The sequence below is a fragment of the Anas acuta genome, chromosome 20 (assembly GCF_963932015.1).
Source record: "Anas acuta chromosome 20, bAnaAcu1.1, whole genome shotgun sequence".
NCBI classification, from domain to species: domain Eukaryota; kingdom Metazoa; phylum Chordata; class Aves; order Anseriformes; family Anatidae; genus Anas; species Anas acuta.
The window spans coordinates 6,284,677-6,301,948 of NC_088998.1; the positions used below are offsets into that span (position 1 = coordinate 6,284,677).

At 52.7% G+C, this 17,272-nt stretch overlaps 1 long non-coding RNA gene across 3 annotated transcripts; it reads left to right on the forward strand.

The window, feature by feature from the left end:
- The first annotated feature begins 12,600 nt into the window (after positions 1–12,600).
- On the forward strand, positions 12,601–15,946 carry LOC137842660 (uncharacterized). 3 transcript variants are annotated; one of them, XR_011089146.1, is made up of 3 exons: positions 12,601–12,716; positions 13,318–13,443; positions 14,752–15,946. It is a non-coding gene; the product is annotated as an uncharacterized lncRNA (long non-coding RNA). The 3 variants fall into 3 exon arrangements; XR_011089144.1 differs by lacking the exon at positions 12,601–12,716 and having other exon boundaries at positions 12,832–13,443; XR_011089145.1 differs by lacking the exon at positions 12,601–12,716 and having other exon boundaries at positions 12,832–13,443; positions 15,131–15,946.
- The last annotated feature ends 1,326 nt before the right edge of the window (positions 15,947–17,272 follow it).

A 17,272-nucleotide genomic window follows, 5' to 3' on the forward strand; every position in this document is an offset into this window, starting at 1 on the left:
GGCACACGGTTGATATGAATGAGAAACTCCCACTGTCTCAAGCCAATTGTAATTCAATTGTAAAAAATTTGCTCCAGGTGGCAGTTTGGCATCTGCTTTCATTTCATCCCTGCACCGAGGGATTGCAGGCAACGCTAATGAACGGCTAATTTTGCACACAGTGGGCCGGATCCTCAGCTCACATTAAATCTGAGGAAGCTCCATTAAATGTGAAGCAACTGAAGCTTGCACCAGCAGAGACGCTGAGCCTTGGTGCCTGTCCTTCCAGCCAGCTGCTCTTGGTTGCAAAAGCAGCTTAAAGCTGTGAGGTTTGGGCTTCAGCCACTGCACTGGTGCCCGAGGAACATCTCCGGCCAGAGATCTGTTCCCAGCCCCTTCCTGCAGCCCGTTTGCTCTGGGGATGTGTTGCAGGCTTGCTGTTTGCATCTGCAGCCCCTTTAAAGGCTTTTCTCGTGTCCAGGGCAGTGTTATCTTTCTGGCATTCCTGAGCGCTGAGCCCTGGCCTCAAGCAGCCGGAGGAATTTGCTCCCCAAGCACTAATTCTTTTCTTCTTCCAGAAGAAGTCCATGGGACAGCTCCTGTTGTGCAATGGGGACGGGCTGGTGTCCTGCCAGTGCTCCTGACCCGTGCACCGGGTTCTGCAGCCTGCCCCGGTCATCTCCACATTGGGGTTGGGTGGTGGGGTCGTGGTTCTCCATCTGTGGTGGGGTTGGATAATGGGGTCACGGTGATCCATCCATAGGGGGGCTGGGTAATGGGGTCGTGGTGCTCCATCCACATTGGGACCGGATGGTGGGGTCGTGGTTCTCCATCCATGATAGGGTTGGAAAAAGCATGGGGACAGCAGCCCCTTCTCCCCACCACCCTACAGGTGCCCAGCTCCACACCAGCTCACCCGGAGGCAGAAGCAGGGCCAGACCCAGCTGAGATGTGTCACACCTTGGTTCCTCTCTCCCCTTTTTCCCACCAATTTTGAGAACAGAAGGGAACATTTCCCCGCACAGAGCAGAGCTCAGCTGCAGGGCGAAGCTGCAGCAATTTCATCACAGACTGGATTCGGGGGGGGAATATGAAATCCCACGCGGACAAGAGCAAAGAGTTCAAAACATAAAAACGTGGGGAAGAGATAGAGGAGGTTCGGGACTAAAACCAGGCTAATTGCTTGGGGTTAGGAGGAGGCTCAACCACATCTGCTTACGGCAGGGCTTTTTGCCGCTCTGCTTGCTTGCAGTTGCTGCCGGGGGAAGAGAGGCTTTGGGACGAACTGGGCTGTGGGGCTGGTGAATCATCCCGGGCGAGCTCTGAAGCAGCCAGCGAGCTTTTCCCGAGCCTTTGTGTTGACAAGAACATTGTGCTGACAAAACAGCCCATTTTCCCCAGTCTAACCTCCTCCTTATCAGCCATTCGTTACAGGAGTGTTGGCTGACACTGGATGGTGGCAGACGCAGATTATTAAGCTGTTGACAGAAAGCTCATCCACTTTGAACAGTTATCATCGCGGGGAGCATCCACCACGCAGCCTGCTCCTGACAGGCTCTCTCATCAGCCAGATGCCATGTGTCGGGGAGCCTCCTTGAGGCGCACGCCCCCATTCTCCCTCTTGGCGTATTCAGATGAGTTTCCCCCGGCAGTGTCACGGTTGATTAGCCCCGCAGATCGCTTCACGATCACAAATAGACATGGGGGTGCTTCTTACCTGGCCCCCGGATGGGATGTCTCTGCAAGGAAATGGGTACGGGGGTAAGGAGGGGATTCATTTGGGTAAATGATGCAGCAGTGGCTGTTCTGATGAAGGAGGAGGCTAAGGAGAAGCGCTGGATTGTGCCTTCCTGGGCAGGGGAAAGCCACTGGGCTTCTCACCTAGACCTTCATTAATTTGCTGATTTTCCTACTGACTGCAGCAAGTGGCTGAAAGCCGTGCCAAAAGGAGGGATTAGAAAGCCAAAGCACAGTTTGGTGCTTTTATCCTGAGCTCAGTAAACCCGTTCCCTCGTCGGGAGGGTGCTCAGCAGCAGCAGGTTTAGTGCCGGGCTGTGCCCAGATTTACCCCACGAGAGGAGTAGGAAGAAAAGGGGTGGGAAGGGCAGGAAGGAGTGAGGAAGGAGGAAGCCTTGGGTGAATTTTCCTCCTGCTCTGCCCACCAGAGCTCAGTGCTCCCTCCCTCTTGCTCTGCCATCCGAGCAGCTCAGCCGCTCGTCGCAAGGAAGCAGCGAGAGCACCCCAAGCCAGCGCTGGAAAACTCAAGATTTCACTTTGATGTCTGCCTGAAAGATGAAAAGTCTTAATCAAAGCCAAGAGCATGTAAAACAGCAGACTCTAAAATAATTGGGCACTCCAGCCTTCTGAGGCAAGTGCAAATAGGAGGATTATTGTGGCATGGGTAGTCAAACATGCCTAAGCTTTAATCCAAGCGGACTCAGACTCCTGCCTGCCCCGGGATCGTGCTGCTCTCTGCTCCTTCCCTTCTGGCTGGATTAAAGCTGCCGTGGGCAGAGCCGCCAGGCTTGGCTGGCACTTTGCTTGCGAGCCTCCAAGAGTGGCTGCTTTTATGTAGGGGATTTGTGCGCCCGGGGAGGCTGAGTCCTTTGCTTCATTTCCCCGCGTTAAAGGGTTTTGTACGGCGTCAGCCTGCGAGGCTGAAGAAGGCTTTTAAGAGGTTTTAAATTGGTCAGCGCTGGTGGGAAGGGGACAGGAATGGCTTCACAAGAGGATCGTCTTCCTGAGGCTCTCAGGACGAAGGTGGCCGACATGCCAGGGGACCAGGGACAACCGTGACCTCCAGATGGGCCAGACCAGAGCGAGGGGCTGCAGAAACCAGGAGGAGTGGGGAGGAAGTGGCTCACTGCAGGCTGGGACCCAGCTGGGATCCACTGGGATCCAGTGACGTGATGCAGTTGGCCAGACAGGGGTGCAGAAGCAGCACCCAGACCCCATCTTGTGCCACGGTTTGTACAGGAGGAGGAGGATCGTCTTTAAGAATGGAGAGGACATGAGACACAATGTTCTTGCTCAATGTTGTAAACAGCCCTAAAGTGTTTTGAAAGACTCTGTCAATATAAATTACTGAGAAACAAGACGCTGGAATTGCAAAAGAGGAACCCAGCTGGAGAAAGGCTGCTCGCAGAGAGCCTCGCTGCCGTCCACCTCCAACACTCAGCGGGCTCCACGCCGCGCTCCTCTGCCCTCATGCATTCCTCTCTATTCTTCCCCCTCTCGCATGGAGGAGATGCTTCAAGTGCTCTGTGCAAGATAAGTGCATTAAAACCTCCTTCAGCCAGAGCCTCTGCAGCCGTGCGAGCGGAGAGAATTTACCAGCAGAGCTCTCAGCATGGCATTTTTTGGATGGAAAGGTTTCGGGGTAATTCCTTGTGCAAGCCCCCCACATGTGCGCACCACCAGGGTGCAGGTCTGCAGCGCATCCTGGAGCTCGGCATTCTCCACAGGGAGAATGTGAACTTCAGCAATTGCCAGGGAGCAGCTGCTGTACCTCAAATTCACGCCTTGCTTTACCTCGTTTTAATTTCCTCATGTCCTGCCGGGACCACGGCCAGCCCCCTGTGAGAAACCTCCCTGTCGGCCACGGCAGAGCTCGCCAGGCTCAGCTCAAGGTAGCTGAAAGCCCAGGTGTTAATGCTGGAGAAAAATGAAAATAAAAGTTAGAGCAACGCCGGGCTTTCATTTGCAGCCTGGAGGCATTGCCTGCATTGATCTGAGCTCGCAGAAAGGTTGCTGTGCGCTCCCCAAGAGCTTCAGATGGCAGTGATGGGAGAAGGGCCTGTGCCAGTGCACTCTCACCCACACAGGCAGGGCTGGAGCCAAAAGTCCCCCTTTTTGGAGTGTGTCAACTCTCTCCCAAAGACATCAGGTGAGAAACCTCTTGCAGGGGATATCAGTGCGGTGAGCGCCCAGCCCACCCCAGCACCAACCCTCTTCCCATGGGGCTCTGGTGGTAAATCTCAGGAGGATTTCCACAACACTGGGGGGAATCACAAACTTCAAAACCTTCCTCCTTGCCAATTAAAGTGCCATCACCACCACCGCCTGCGCGTGGCGATGCTTCAAAGCCCTGGGATTTCCCCCAGCCCCGAGTTTAGCCAGCTACATGAAGGAACCGGAGCGGCTCCATCCCCTGCTGAAACACCAACACGGCCGGGATGGCAGGGAGCCAAAGCGGAGAGATAATATTTTCCTTAGATATTAGCCCGCTACGAAATCAGAGCAGAAGTACACTCAAAGAAAGTCTTGACGGGTACTAATGAGGGTTTCAGGTGGGCTTTTAAAATTTAACTAGAAAGCTGAGAAAATGATGAATTCTCCCGATGATTAAAGGGGCCTCAGCACCGGTAGGCAGCGCATTTCAGGAGGGTTTTGCTGTGATCTCTGCTGCTGCCGACGCTGAGGGAGGCTCCAGGAGAGCGAGCCGTGGTGCCCTGAGCTTTCAGCTCCTCCAGCTGCAACCAAGGCCACGAGTGGGGTCTTCATGGGACACAGCAGGCAGGATTATCCAGCAGAGCTGCTGATACAAATGTTCCTGCAGCTCAAAGCTGGCTGAAGCTGCAGGGCTTTGGGTCACAGCTGGAGCCTCTCCAAGGAGAAGACTCAAACCCAGCCCAGGGCGCACACAAGGAGAGGTCCTCTCCACATGCATACCGCTGTCACCACCATCTCCACCTGCTTTGGTGCTAAAAAAAACCTCGCCAGGCATCCCGGAGCAGGGCAGGGGCTACAGCCTGACCTGTGGATGTGGGGCTAGGGGTGGAAAAAGGGGAACAGAGAGAAATTGCTCAGCTTTGCCTCCACCCAGCACCGCTCCCGGCAGCGGCACGAAGGAGGCATCGCTCCGCCGCGAGCCCGCGAGGAGCGTTTTGGCTGACGTCTCTGCCTGTCAGCATTCAGAAATATGAGACGATGGACGGCTCGCAGGAGCAGAACTAACAAGCCAACAAATCAGGCCGCTGCCATCTCCTCCGCCCCTCTCTGTCTGGTTCAATAACAGCCGATGGGGGAGGCTCCGCGAGCCGCTGAATGGCTCGATAACCAGGAGCCAAAAACATTCAAAACCACACGTCTAAATTAATTCATCCCAAAGCATCCGCAGACAGCGAAGGGTGGGGGGGGGGAGTGGAGAGGGAGGAGGTGGAGGAAAAGAAATAGAAGAGGGAGAAACGACTTGGCCTCCTTTCAAGCCCTTTCTAAAAATGCTGAAAGAGTTTGGCAATACTAATGAAAACCCGGCACAGCAGTTGCCCTAATTTCTCCAAGTACCATCACAGAGACACGGGATGGCTGTGGCATGTAAAATCAGGGCGGAAAAGGATAAGGAAAGGGTTCAGATGTCAAAATGACAGCGGCAGGATGGCGGGACAGAGCCGGGGGCCACCGAGCTCCATTTCTGCTCCCCCGGTGCTCACCCCAAGCCCCCTCCTGGGGCTTCTCCAGTTGTGCTGCAGGCTCCTGGAGCTGGCCCCTGGCCACCTGCACGTCCCAGCTGGGCACCTCAGGAACAGCAGAGATGGATTTTAGTGTAGTTGAAAGGAAGCGGACGAGGTAATGCTGTCTGCTGGAATGAAATTCAACAGAGCCTCAGAGAGAGGCATGCGAGCATAAAAGCAAGGCGTTAGTATGCAGAGCGAGGGAGCCCAGCAGCCAGGCAGGCTGCTTGCCTGTAATGCAGCACGGGGAGCATTTTTTCCTTGAAGAGCGTGAAATCCAGGCAGGAGAGAAGTTGGAGAGCTCACCAGCTCGGCCTTCGAGAGCTCTCCCAAGGAGGTGAGGGCTGAGGAGGCTCGGTGGGCACTGCTTTCAGGAGTGCCACTGCTTGGGGCCCAATGTCTACAATCAAATGAGAAAATATCTTCACTCCAGAGCAGTGCTGGAGGCAAGCTAAGTGGTCATGGTCATCGTGGCCAAGGTGGGATGCGTTGGGTTGTTATCTTGGAAGTTGGCTTCATCAGCTGGAAACCCTGGGTATCCGGTCCCTCAAGAATTTCAAGCTCAGTACTTCATAATTTAGGTTTCCAAAATTAAGCATGAGATTAATTTAAACGGGAATTGAGATGACTCCATTCCCACAGCAGTGGGATCAGGCTGCTGGCCCTCCTGGCTGCTGAATGATGACACTCGTAGGGCAGCGCTGGACCCAGGTCGGTGCTCGGGGTGGCTCATTTCTAAAGCTAGCACTGCTGTGAGCAGCCCAACATTTCAGGGCTGCAGCCCATCAAACCAGCAGAACAACCAAGGTCAAAAGCATTTTTTGAGTCATCCCGCCGAGCCTTACAGTGATATATATAAATAATTGTACAGGCTAAAGCTAACGACCGAATGCAAACACTCCCACTGCTGCAGAACTTGGTGACATTCAGCCAAAAGGTCAGTTTTCTCACGTTGGTATTTGCATTCTCCATCTACATACATTAAAAGGAAAGCAAAGGAACTGAAAGAGGCAGATGAATGGCCTGGAAATGCTGACGGGTCTCTGGTTTCAATAGCCCCTTGCATTTTTTTTTCTTCCCTTTAACTATTAAGGCCGAGCAACAAAACACCTCCCGGGGTGCTGGGGCTTTTTCCCTCTGACCAAGCGCCCCGTGGGCGAGGACAGCACAGCCCCGTGGGGCCTCGAGCCCCCAGCAGAGCAGCTGGGAGGTGGAGGATGCTGTGGGAGACCTTGCCCTGCTCCAGCTGGGGCTGGTTCCCCAGGGAGATGCTGTGGGGTCTTGTAGGGGCCAAGAGCAAACAGTAGGATTGCTCCAGTGGAGCTGTTGTCACTCCAGAAAGAGGGATTGGGAGGAATGAAACAGCAAAATCGGGCTCTGTTAACTTATGTAGTATTTTAGGGAGCCCTAATCTCAGCAGTAGTTGAGGGCAATTGAAGCTTGCAGAGGGAAACTCACAGGTTTCGGGCAGGGGGCACCGAATCCCCATCGACCCCAGGCTGGCTCTGGATGGGGTGAGGCAGGAACGGGGCTTTTCTGTCCTTCAGAGCTGATGTTTGTTATCCGGGGATCATGGGGACAAAGAGGTGTTAGGAAATCTCTCTGACTCATTCTTAAAACTTGCTCAATCCAAATGTCTGCGGCGTGTAACGTGCCGCGTTGGAGGGGTTTCTTCCTCAGAGCCCCATCCCGAGGGGAAACGGCTCCAGAAGTTTAAAGCTCCGGCTAATTATAGACGCACTGCCCTATTAGTCCCCAAGCGTGCATCAGCTGAACCTCGTTCCTCTGTGATGCAGGACATGGGAGACATCTGTAGGGCTGCAGATTGCCTGAGTCAGAGCATTTCTGCAGCCCGAGGCGTGCCGTACTGGATGGCTGCTCCTAGCGCAGTTTCTGCTGATGTCTGAGGCCTCTCAGAGTGCAGAAGGCATCTTTTTGATCAGAAGGAAAAAGGCTGCAGCGTACACGAGCCTTGGGAGCCATGTCCTCGAGGTCTGGTGAAGGGATCAAAGTCAGATAACCTCCGCCTTGCTCCCCTGCTCAGGCAGCCACGCTGGCTTGTTGCACTGACTGTACATAATTTGAAGTGCTGGGCAGGATTTTAACCACTTCTGATGGTTTTAAAGGCAGCAAAGGGCTTCCAGAGCCAAACCGTGCAGTAACACAGCTCCCGGGTCCCACCTCTCCTGCTGGAAGTCCCCACGTGGCCCCAAAAATTCAGGGTGACACGAGAGGGAAAGATCTCACACAGTGGATGGTACAAGGTGAAAGAGGGGCTAGAGCAGACATTTTAGGAAAAACACTGGATCCGTGCAAGTCATCAGCACGAGGCAACCCCGTGCTGCTCAGATTTCTCCAGACAGATGTCTCCAGGTGGGGCCAGGCCCAACTTTCAGGCAATGGGGCTACCCTGGAGTCCAAACGCTGATGCTTTCAGGGTTTTGGTGCCTGCAGGGTTACGTGCCATGTTAGCAGGGAGCTGAAGGGTGGCGATCTGGCAGCTCACAAGTGGCAGAGTCCCACGAGTCCCCTTTAACGCACCGAAGGTCTTTTTGCAGATCCAGGCCTGTGTTTGTGTCTGTTTAAAAATCAATAAAATAATACTGGGCTTATGGAGGGTGTTGTGACACTCCGAGGATGCGGCTGGAGTGTTTTTGAGTTCCTCCTCTGGAAAGAACTCTGCGAGGGCAAATTGAAATTGCTTTTAACCTTTTCCTGGGTCGTGCAAAGACTGGCTTCGCTTCAGCATCCGGCAGATTCAAGCTGAGATCAAGGGTTCCTTCTGCAAGGTAATAAAATTTAGGCAAAGGCCATGCTCAGAGAGATTTGTAACCCAAAAAAAAAAAAAAAAGGAAGAAACAAACAAACAAAAAAGAAACAGTAAAAGCAGAAATCGTGAGCATCCTTCCAGAATGAGTGGGGGAACAGGGAAAGGGAACAAGCTGAAGCCAGACAAGAGGCTGGGATTTCACCTCTCCAGAGCATCCGTCCTGCAGCTGCTGATGCTCCTCGCGCTGTGGGAGATTGCATCAGCGCTGCGGCTGCATTACCTGCAGGGCATGCAGGCTAATTACCAGCCCCACACTCAGCAAATGGCTCTGCCTCAGAAAAGCGTTATCGACTGCATAAGAGTGCAGGAAAATGGCCCGATCTCTGCTAAGGTAACCTCCTTTTTCTAAATGGTTAATCTCCGACATTAGAGCTAGTGTGTTAAAGGAGGTTTAGGACAATTTAATAGCTCATAAAACTTTATGGTCCCAGTTGAAATTGGAGTGATAACTCTGGAGTGTAAAGCTATACTTTGCTAAATGTCTCCCTTAGATTTTTTATTTTATTTTATTATTGGAAACTTAACATCTGCTACAGCAAAATAAAACGGAACAATTTTCGCTGTTGAGAGACATGAGCATTCTGCTTCTCTTCGTTCTGTTTATATGTTTATTGCTTAAAACTTTGGCGTCTGTATTATCCTTGATTATTAAGACTTCAATCACTTAAAGGAAGGGAGAGATAAAATAATCCAAAACAGACCCATGTTCGATTTAACCTGTGAGCAGAACAGAAACCAAGAGGATACTAAATTGTAGTCATCAATATTGTCTGGAGCCCTTTCAAATTTCAATTTACTGATATGGTTCCTTGGCAAAATTTGGTTTGCAACTGTGCTGCATAAAGCAACATGCAAATCATCACGGAAAACGCAATGGAGAGGCTCTGGATGTGTCTGGCTGCCAACAGTCCCTGTCTCGGTACAACATGCAGCAGTGCCTCCGTCTCCCCAGGTGTCCAATGCTGATGAATTTACTTGATCCTCCTCTTGCCAAGCACAGACCTGCAGCCGAAGGGCTCATCCTGGAGGTCAAGGATCATTATAGCACAGGGCAGTAACGCCAGGCTTTGTGAGCGCCCAGCTCTTCAGCAGAACTTCTTCCTGAGTGCCGGTGTCGTGGGGCTCTCTGATGCCCAGAGTAACGTCTTGCTTTCCCCCAGCAAGTCCCTATTTGCTATTCCTTCCGTATTCTTCCCAGCATAAATCTCAGCTTGTATATTCTGGCCACATATTTAGGGGGAAAAATATGTCTCTAAAAGAGCCGCAGGAGAGCTGAAGCAGTGACTTACGATGCCGGATCAGGCAGAGCGTGAGCGGCGATGCGCACGGACACGAAATGCCCACGTCAGCAAATGCAACACAGGGGCTCCCACCGGCTGCCTCTGGTCCCCGGGGCACAAGGAACAACCCTGGGGTTATTCAGGGGAGGAGGAGCTGGTTTAGCTTGGTTCGAGTCCCTGGCAGTGTGGCTGAGAGCCCGGAGGTCTGCTTTAAGCCTGGCTCTAGTTCGGTGCCCTTCCCTCAGCATCACCCCGTGCTTTATTACCGGGGGTCCTGCCTGTTACAATTCCTCACTGCAATTTTGTGCGTTTAATTGCCACTTGGAACATAATGAAACAGTTCTGACAGGAGCAGAGCAGCTTGTAGAGGCTTGAGAGGGCTCATCCCAAACCTGGCAAGCTCCAACCGCGGGCCGGACGCTGCGCTCCGTGGCGTGGGAGGAGAGGGCTGGGCGAGCCACTCGTCCTGAAGAGTCGGTTCCTCCGCTTCCCCTGGCCTGCTTTCCCAGGCAGATGGTGGCACGCACAGCTGTCCCCATTACTTTTAATGCCTCCCTGCATTTCTCCTCGCTCACAGAAGCACAGCTTCAGTGCCTTCCAGCTGCTCCGCGTGCGCAGGGCAGCTCCGCGCTGGTGCTGGTCCGCGGTGATGCAGCAAACAGCAGGGCAGCACCCGAGGAGATAAAGCACCTCTGGTTAAGTTGTCCCCAGGGATCCCATCCCGAGCTTCAGTCCTGGCCTTTGCTGAAAGCCTCCCTCCTTCCACGAGATGTCATTCAGGCCATTAAGGGATCTTCTGCAGGGAATAATGCCTCCCCCTTACACGTGGTCCCCTTAATTAGTAATTAGGATAATGCGATATTGAAAAGAAAAAGAAAAAAAAAGCAAGGCACAAATTTAATTAGTTGTGTTTTATCGGAGTAACTGAGGAGAAGGCCCCTGGACTCCGCTGGAGGAAAGAGATCGATACGGAACATCTATTTTCACAGGAAAACAATCGCAGCTGACGGCTGTCCGCGGGGCGCGGGTGCCGTGATGGAGCTGCCGCCCGCCGCAGCCACCGCCGCCCACCGAAGGGGAAGGGGGAGAGCAGGGCCTGCTAAATAAATGATCGATATCTCCGGAGAGGATCTGTGTATCCTCAGATAGCGCTACGGAGCGGCTAATAGGAGCTGACACATAGCTATAGGGAGATGGCTTCCATTGCTCAATTAACTAATTATCTTTTAAGCCGTTCTGACTCAAATGGGAAATGATGGCGGGGGAGCGTGGCTCTTGCATCTCTGTCCTTTTTGGCAAGTTGCTCGCTCTGTTGGCCAAGCAAACCCCCTCCCACGGCCACTGACTCGCCTGGTGTGCAGGAGCAGGTGGGGGTGCTGGGCGGCACGGCTGCACCACGGCACAACTACACCATGGAGCAGCTACACCATGGAGCAGCTACACCATGGCACAACCACACCACGGCACGGTGTGCACGCACAGCAGGAGCAGCCGTTTGCTTCTCCCGTGCCATTCCCCTCCCTCTCCCCGCCGCTGGGATGGAGTAACACATTTGTTGGCTCTTCCAGGCATCCTCACGGAGATATTGCAGGAAAGGCTTCCTTCTTGGCAGGGCTGCTGTGTGCACAAACTCGCCGTTATTTACGCGCTTGCTTCTTCCTATGAAAACGTCCCATCTGGGCACACTTAAAGCACTTTATCTCAGCGCCAGTGAGTCAGTAACAGGCATATCTTTGCATGGCTTATTAAAGCCGCCAGCCAGTTCCCAGTCCACCTTCTCCTCCCTCCACCTCTGTTCTGTAATTGTTAGCCTTTCCATATTTCATCGCACACCGAGAGCGGGGCCCTGCTGTGCTAGGAACTGTACAAATACGTGCTGAGATAAAGGGCCCGCATGTGGGCACTTGTAGCTCGGAAAGGAAGATAACGGCTGGGAGAAAAGAACAATTGTCCGGGTTTACAAGAGGGTGCCAGTGGCTAGCTGAAGGTTGCACGGGGTGGCCACCGCTCTGAGTGCCCCTTGCCAGCGCATTGGCCACCGGGCAGCCAGGAGCCGAATTGGGGGAAAAATCCAAAATTCAGCAATGCTCTCTCGGAGTTTAGGACCTGACTCAAGTGGAGCCTGGCTTGAATGGAGGCCAGGCTTCAGGAAAAGCAGCTCAGCCCATCCTGGAAATCCCAGGCAATGCCACCTAGAGCAGGAGGAGGAGGAAGAAGAGGTGGAGGAGGCAGCCCCGAGCCGTGCACGGCACAAAGGGAACTGCGCTCTGAGCCCGGCCTCACTGCTCCCGGTGTTTAATGCTCTCCAGCGCGATTTCGTCTATAGAGATCAGTCAGGCTTTGATAAGATCATAGCAGGAGGACAGGAGGAAATTGCAGTCTTGCCCAATGCTTGATCTTACGCTGCTGAACTTGCTGTATCTGGGATATTATAGCCCAGCCTTAATAGCATCATATTAAGCTGAGACAATGCAGCCCTGTGACCTTGCAGTGCTTGATAGCCATATGTGCTATTTTAATGAAAAATTGGGACTTAAGTAAATGGCCGCCTATCGGCAGAGGGCTGCTAACAGGATCTCGCTCCCGAGCTCGGGCTGAGGGGGAGGGCAGGGGAAGGGAATTGGGATGTAATGGCCATAATCAGCCCCCGGCCAGTGACCTTCCGCCTCCTCCCAGTGCGTCCCTGGTGCTCACAGGGAGCCAGAACCAGGGGGCTGGAGGCAGGGTGGGCATCTCCAGTCGGTGACAGACCCCAGAGGTGGCCAAGCGGCTGCTTCCACAGCACTGGGGTGCTTTAAGGCCACCAAAAACCCTTGCCCATGCCAGCAGCCACCCACGAGCAAGGAGCTGGTGCTGCCTCGCAGGCGGACACCCACCCCTGCAGCCGCACACGGGGGTTTCCTCCCCCAGCAAATTGAAACTGTAAATATTGATAGCCTTTTCTTCCAGGGCTTTTTAATGCCCTCTGATACTTAGAAACTATTAAGTGCACCCATCATTACTAACCTGCGAAGTAAATGCGTCCTAATGGGCAGGCGAGCTGCGCTCGCCCCAACAAATCATTTCTAATGAATAGCACCTGGCACATTCATCACCGTTAAATGCCAAAGCAAATCCATCTGCGTTAGCCGCTGAAAAGAGCCAGGCAGAGCTCGCGCTCCCCTTCTCTCCAAGGTAGGGGAGGGCTTGGCTCGCAGCGTGTACGTGTGGCTGTTTCTAATCTCTCCCCGTTCCTGCAGCCAGGATCCTCGAGGCACGCCGCTCAATAGCCGGGCTGCTCCCGCACACAATGGCCAGAGGTCTCTCCGAGCGCCGTGGAAGGTTTTAAATAGAAACCAGCGCCTCTCCCTCACACGCACACAATGCTTTCCTGACCCTCTCCTGACCTCACCCTCAAATCTGGGGTTCACAGCCCCAGCCTTGAACCCGGCTCTGTTTTTTCATGTTTGGCCTCTCTATTTCCTGAGGTCAGGCAGCCCACCGCTCCATTAGCATGAAGCAACTCAGGGCTCATTTGCCAAAACTGACATCCTGGGAAAGTCCTGATGAATTTATGAATTAGAGGCTACAGATGCCAGTAAAAGAATTAAGGACTTATTTATTTATTTTTTTTTTATTATTTGCAGGAAATCAGCTGGGATGCTGCTGTTTTCTTTTTTTTTTTTTTTCTGAAAAACGCCATCAGCCTTGAAACTGCAAAGGCTGCGTCAGCAGCAGTTTGCTTTCAGGGAGGAAAAAACACATTTTTAAGGGCTTGTTGTTTTGTTTTTGAAAGGAAGGGCCGGGGGAAGAAAGTTGAGCAGGCGGACGAGCGCGGGAGCCGGCGCGGCACAGCGGCCCGGCGGGGCGAGGTGCTCTCACCTTTCAGCACGTAGCGCTTGCAACGCTGCAGAGAGAAGAGGTAAAATTTATATCCCATAAATCACATGTCAAGTGCCTGCGAGGAGAGGTCATTAAACAGATGTATGAGGCAAGAGACAAAGTCCATCCATTTTGGGAGACGCTCCCAGTGTCAGCAGCACTCCAGGAGCCTCCAGAGGCAGGTACCCAAGGAGCACAAAAGAAGCTCCCCGGATAATTTTATTTTATTTCCTCCCCAATTTATTTGATTGCTTTTTCTTTAAATAACTTGCTGGTCTTTGCCCTGCCAGAGCTGCTGGACGGGGGTGAAAGCGGAGGGTAGCAGCACATCAAACAGCTCCGGAGCACGGGCGGATGGAGTGATGGATGGAGGCCGGCCCGCGATTAATAATCAAACCAGGAGCTTTTGCTGGGAGTCATGTGGAAAATGTGGCTTTGGAAACATTTGTCTTGGTCCCACAAACAACAAGTGGTCTTTCGCTCCCTTCCTTTGTTCCTCGCCCCCTTTTCCTCCCTCCCCTCTCTGCCTCTTTTGGCTTTTCATGCCCAGATCCGCTGATTAAGATCTTCTCCATCCTTTACCTGCTCCAAGTGGCTCCTGAGCTGCTTTGATTTATGCTTTGCTTATCTCAGGCTTCAGTGGAAAAAATAACGACCAGATAATAAAGAGCACTGAGGAGCTTTTCAAATGACAGGGCACCCGCTGCTCGGGCCGGGGCTGTGCAGGAACCTTGGCGAGGGACGAGGTGCTGGCCCTGGGCCTGAGCAGAGGAGGATGAAGCAGAGCAGCTCCACTCGCCCAGCGCCCACACTCCAGCATCACCTCTCCAGGCAAAGCTGGGCACCTTGAACAGCTCCTCCATGGGCTGAGTCAGCATTTGGCTGGGCAAATCCATGGAGAGGTTTGCTGAGGACTTTCTGCAGGGATGCAGCAGCTGCCAGTCCTCCTGGGGAGGTGATCAAAGCAGCGTCTCCACGATGCTCTGCCCTCCCTGAGCGCTGCTACATCCTTCAGCTGGCCTGGGGTGCCCAAGCCCTGCAGCATCCCAATCCCAATGCTCCCATGGACCTTCAAGGGCTCCACACCTGTGGGGCTTCAGATTTGACTGTAGGGGTCAGATTTTACCGTAGGGTTGGGGACCTATAGGTTTCCCTGTGTTCTTTATTACAGCCTGCACAGGGACAGCACGTAGTTTCGCTCTTCCAGATCTCCCCAGCCCCTGCACTGCTGTCATCTGGTTAAAGAATTGCCATTAATTTTAGGGTAGGAAGGACCCATTGTTTACTACGCGATCAGGGAAAAGGGAAGGTTTTTGCTGCCAATAAACTATTTTTACTCGTAATGCAGATCCAGTATGGCCAGCGAGGTGGCCGCAGTGTGGGAACAGCAGGCTGTTTGCAGCCCAGGCTGCAGCACGGGGACATCAGCGACACCGCAGCTGGGACAGCAGCCAGTGCCAAACCAGGGAGGATTTTGGCACTGGCACAGCATGGAAATGCTGCACGGAGGTGGCAGCAGGGCTGGGCACAGCCCTGGAGTGTAGGGGCAGAGCTGGGCAGGCAGCAGGAAGCAGGGGGGCAGCAGACCCCGATGTGCTGTGCACCATTTTCCACACCCCAGCACTCGCTCGGTCCTGGAGGCAGCAGTAGCCAGCAGCCCCGTCCCTTCCAGGATGCATTTCCAACAAATCATCTCCCCAAACACGCTGCTCAGTTCGATTTAACAGGGAGAAGAGATGCAGCCCAGCGCAGGACCCGCAGCGTGAAATTATTGCAGGGGAGGGATAGCAGAGGTCCCTCCTGGCTTTAAATAATCCTAAAAAATAGACGTCTCCGGATTGCCTCCTGGCTCCTTCCGACGAGTGCGAGTTTGTCAGCAGGGGGAGGGATGGATGCCTGCTCATTTACCCCCATCCTCCGGCGGCGAGCCAGCAGTTTACACCTACGGCAGCAGCGGCGAGCTCTCCGCCGAGCGTGCGCTCCCCGCGCCGCGTGCTCTATAAATACGTGTGCATGACAGATTTGGCACCGCGTATTCCTGTAAGTGATGTAATCCTCGGGAAGTTACTTAGCAACCACGGAAAATGTTTTGGAGGCTCTAATTTTTCAGTATGGTAAAATCGTATATTTATGCAGTGCGGCTAATCAGCTTGCTGGCAAGTCAGCGACGATGATCTCATTTTCTTCATCATTATTTTATGTGAATTGGGCTTTTAGCACTAAAGAGACCACAAAGATTTAATTCAAAAATGTGATTGCTTTATGTTTCCAGGGTATCATTAACATGGCATCTACGCAAATAACCATGGTAACAAACTGGTAATTAGTACATATATGGCACTTATTATTAATACAGAAACAGGACAAGCTCCAAATCAGCGCAGATTACAGTACATTATTACCATAGTAATTACCTGCAGTAACACACACAAATTGAACTAAATGGCCAATTGAACTAGAGTGAATGGCTTTTTATTCCAGTCCCTAAATAATGTGCATTCTTGGCTGAGTAGTTCAAGGTAAATAAAACTGTTTTAAATTTATTGCCAACTTTTTTTTTTTCCTTTGGTGGGGAAGGGCTGCAGATGGCAGGAGTCAAGAACTTTTTTTGCTGTGCATACAGTGTAATTATTGTACAGACTAAGCTGTTCCTGACTTCCATAGAAAGACAAAGAGGGCAAAAGTTGTTAGTTTCTATTTTACTAGCAGCTTTATTTCTGTAATTTCAGCCATGAAGTAATGTTCAATGTATCTAAAAGAGTCAATGCCAAAAAACGTAGGGCCCAAATTCAGTCTTTTGTTTTCTGCACTTTTTTTGAAAGACAGAAAAAAAAGTATCTCTTTTTGGAGGAGGCTAGAAAAGTAAACTTTTTAAAAATAATCACATTGATTAAAATAATGGAAAAAAGGGCTTTGACCTAACCCTTTCCCATAGTCTGAGGATTGACTGGAAAAGCACCGAACACGTGTGCCCAGAGCCAGAAATCAAGTGCCCTGGCTGGAGCTGGCAGTGCCAGGACGAAGCCAACTGCTGAAAAAGGAGCAAAGCCCCTGGCCTTTTCTCAATCCCCACATTTTACAACACGGCACTGGGGCTCTGCTGCCTGCACGAGCCCAGGGGGAGCAGAAGGAGGAGCAGGAGCAGCAGCAGGAGCACCCAGCCCAGACGGGAGCAGAGCATCCCAGAGCTCTCTGCCAGCGGCAAAACCAGCACCATGCTCACTTGTTGGGCCCTGGCAGGTCTCATCCCCCTTGCTCGGCACAAGATGTGCTGCTGCCAGAGACACAGAAAATCCCCAGCTCCTGATCCCCCTGTAAGAAAATCCCCAGCTCCTGATCCCCCTGCATGAAGCAGGAACCGTCCTGCCATTGGGGCACTGCCAGAGAGGAGCCCTCTCTGCTCCCTGCCCATGCCCTTTAAAGGTGAAAGCCATCTATCCACCCTAATCTTTACTTTCTAAATGGATATAACATTTATAGAGAGGCTTTCAAAGGCGATGTCTGCCTGACCTCTAGGGCTGCACTTTTGGCAGGGCGGGCGCGAGCACTCGGCTGTGCCCAGGAGCACAGGGCGTGCTGCGTGCGCTCCCCAGCAGCAGCTCCTGCAGGTGCACAGCTCGGGACCTCTCTTCTTTATTTTCCAGCTCTGCCTCCTAAAACGACTCCCCAGGGTTCTTAGTATGATGATGATCTTACCATTCACTTCTTATTTGGAAGGGCTTCCTTGCCTCTGCAGTGTTTTTTCTGCCCAGAGGCCCGTTGAACAACTCGGAGCAGAGGAAGCGGCCCCAGCCCCACCAGACGAGGTGCCTCCCGTCCCCACAAGTGAGAGCAGAATTAAAACTGCCGTCATTCACAGACCTCCCCCC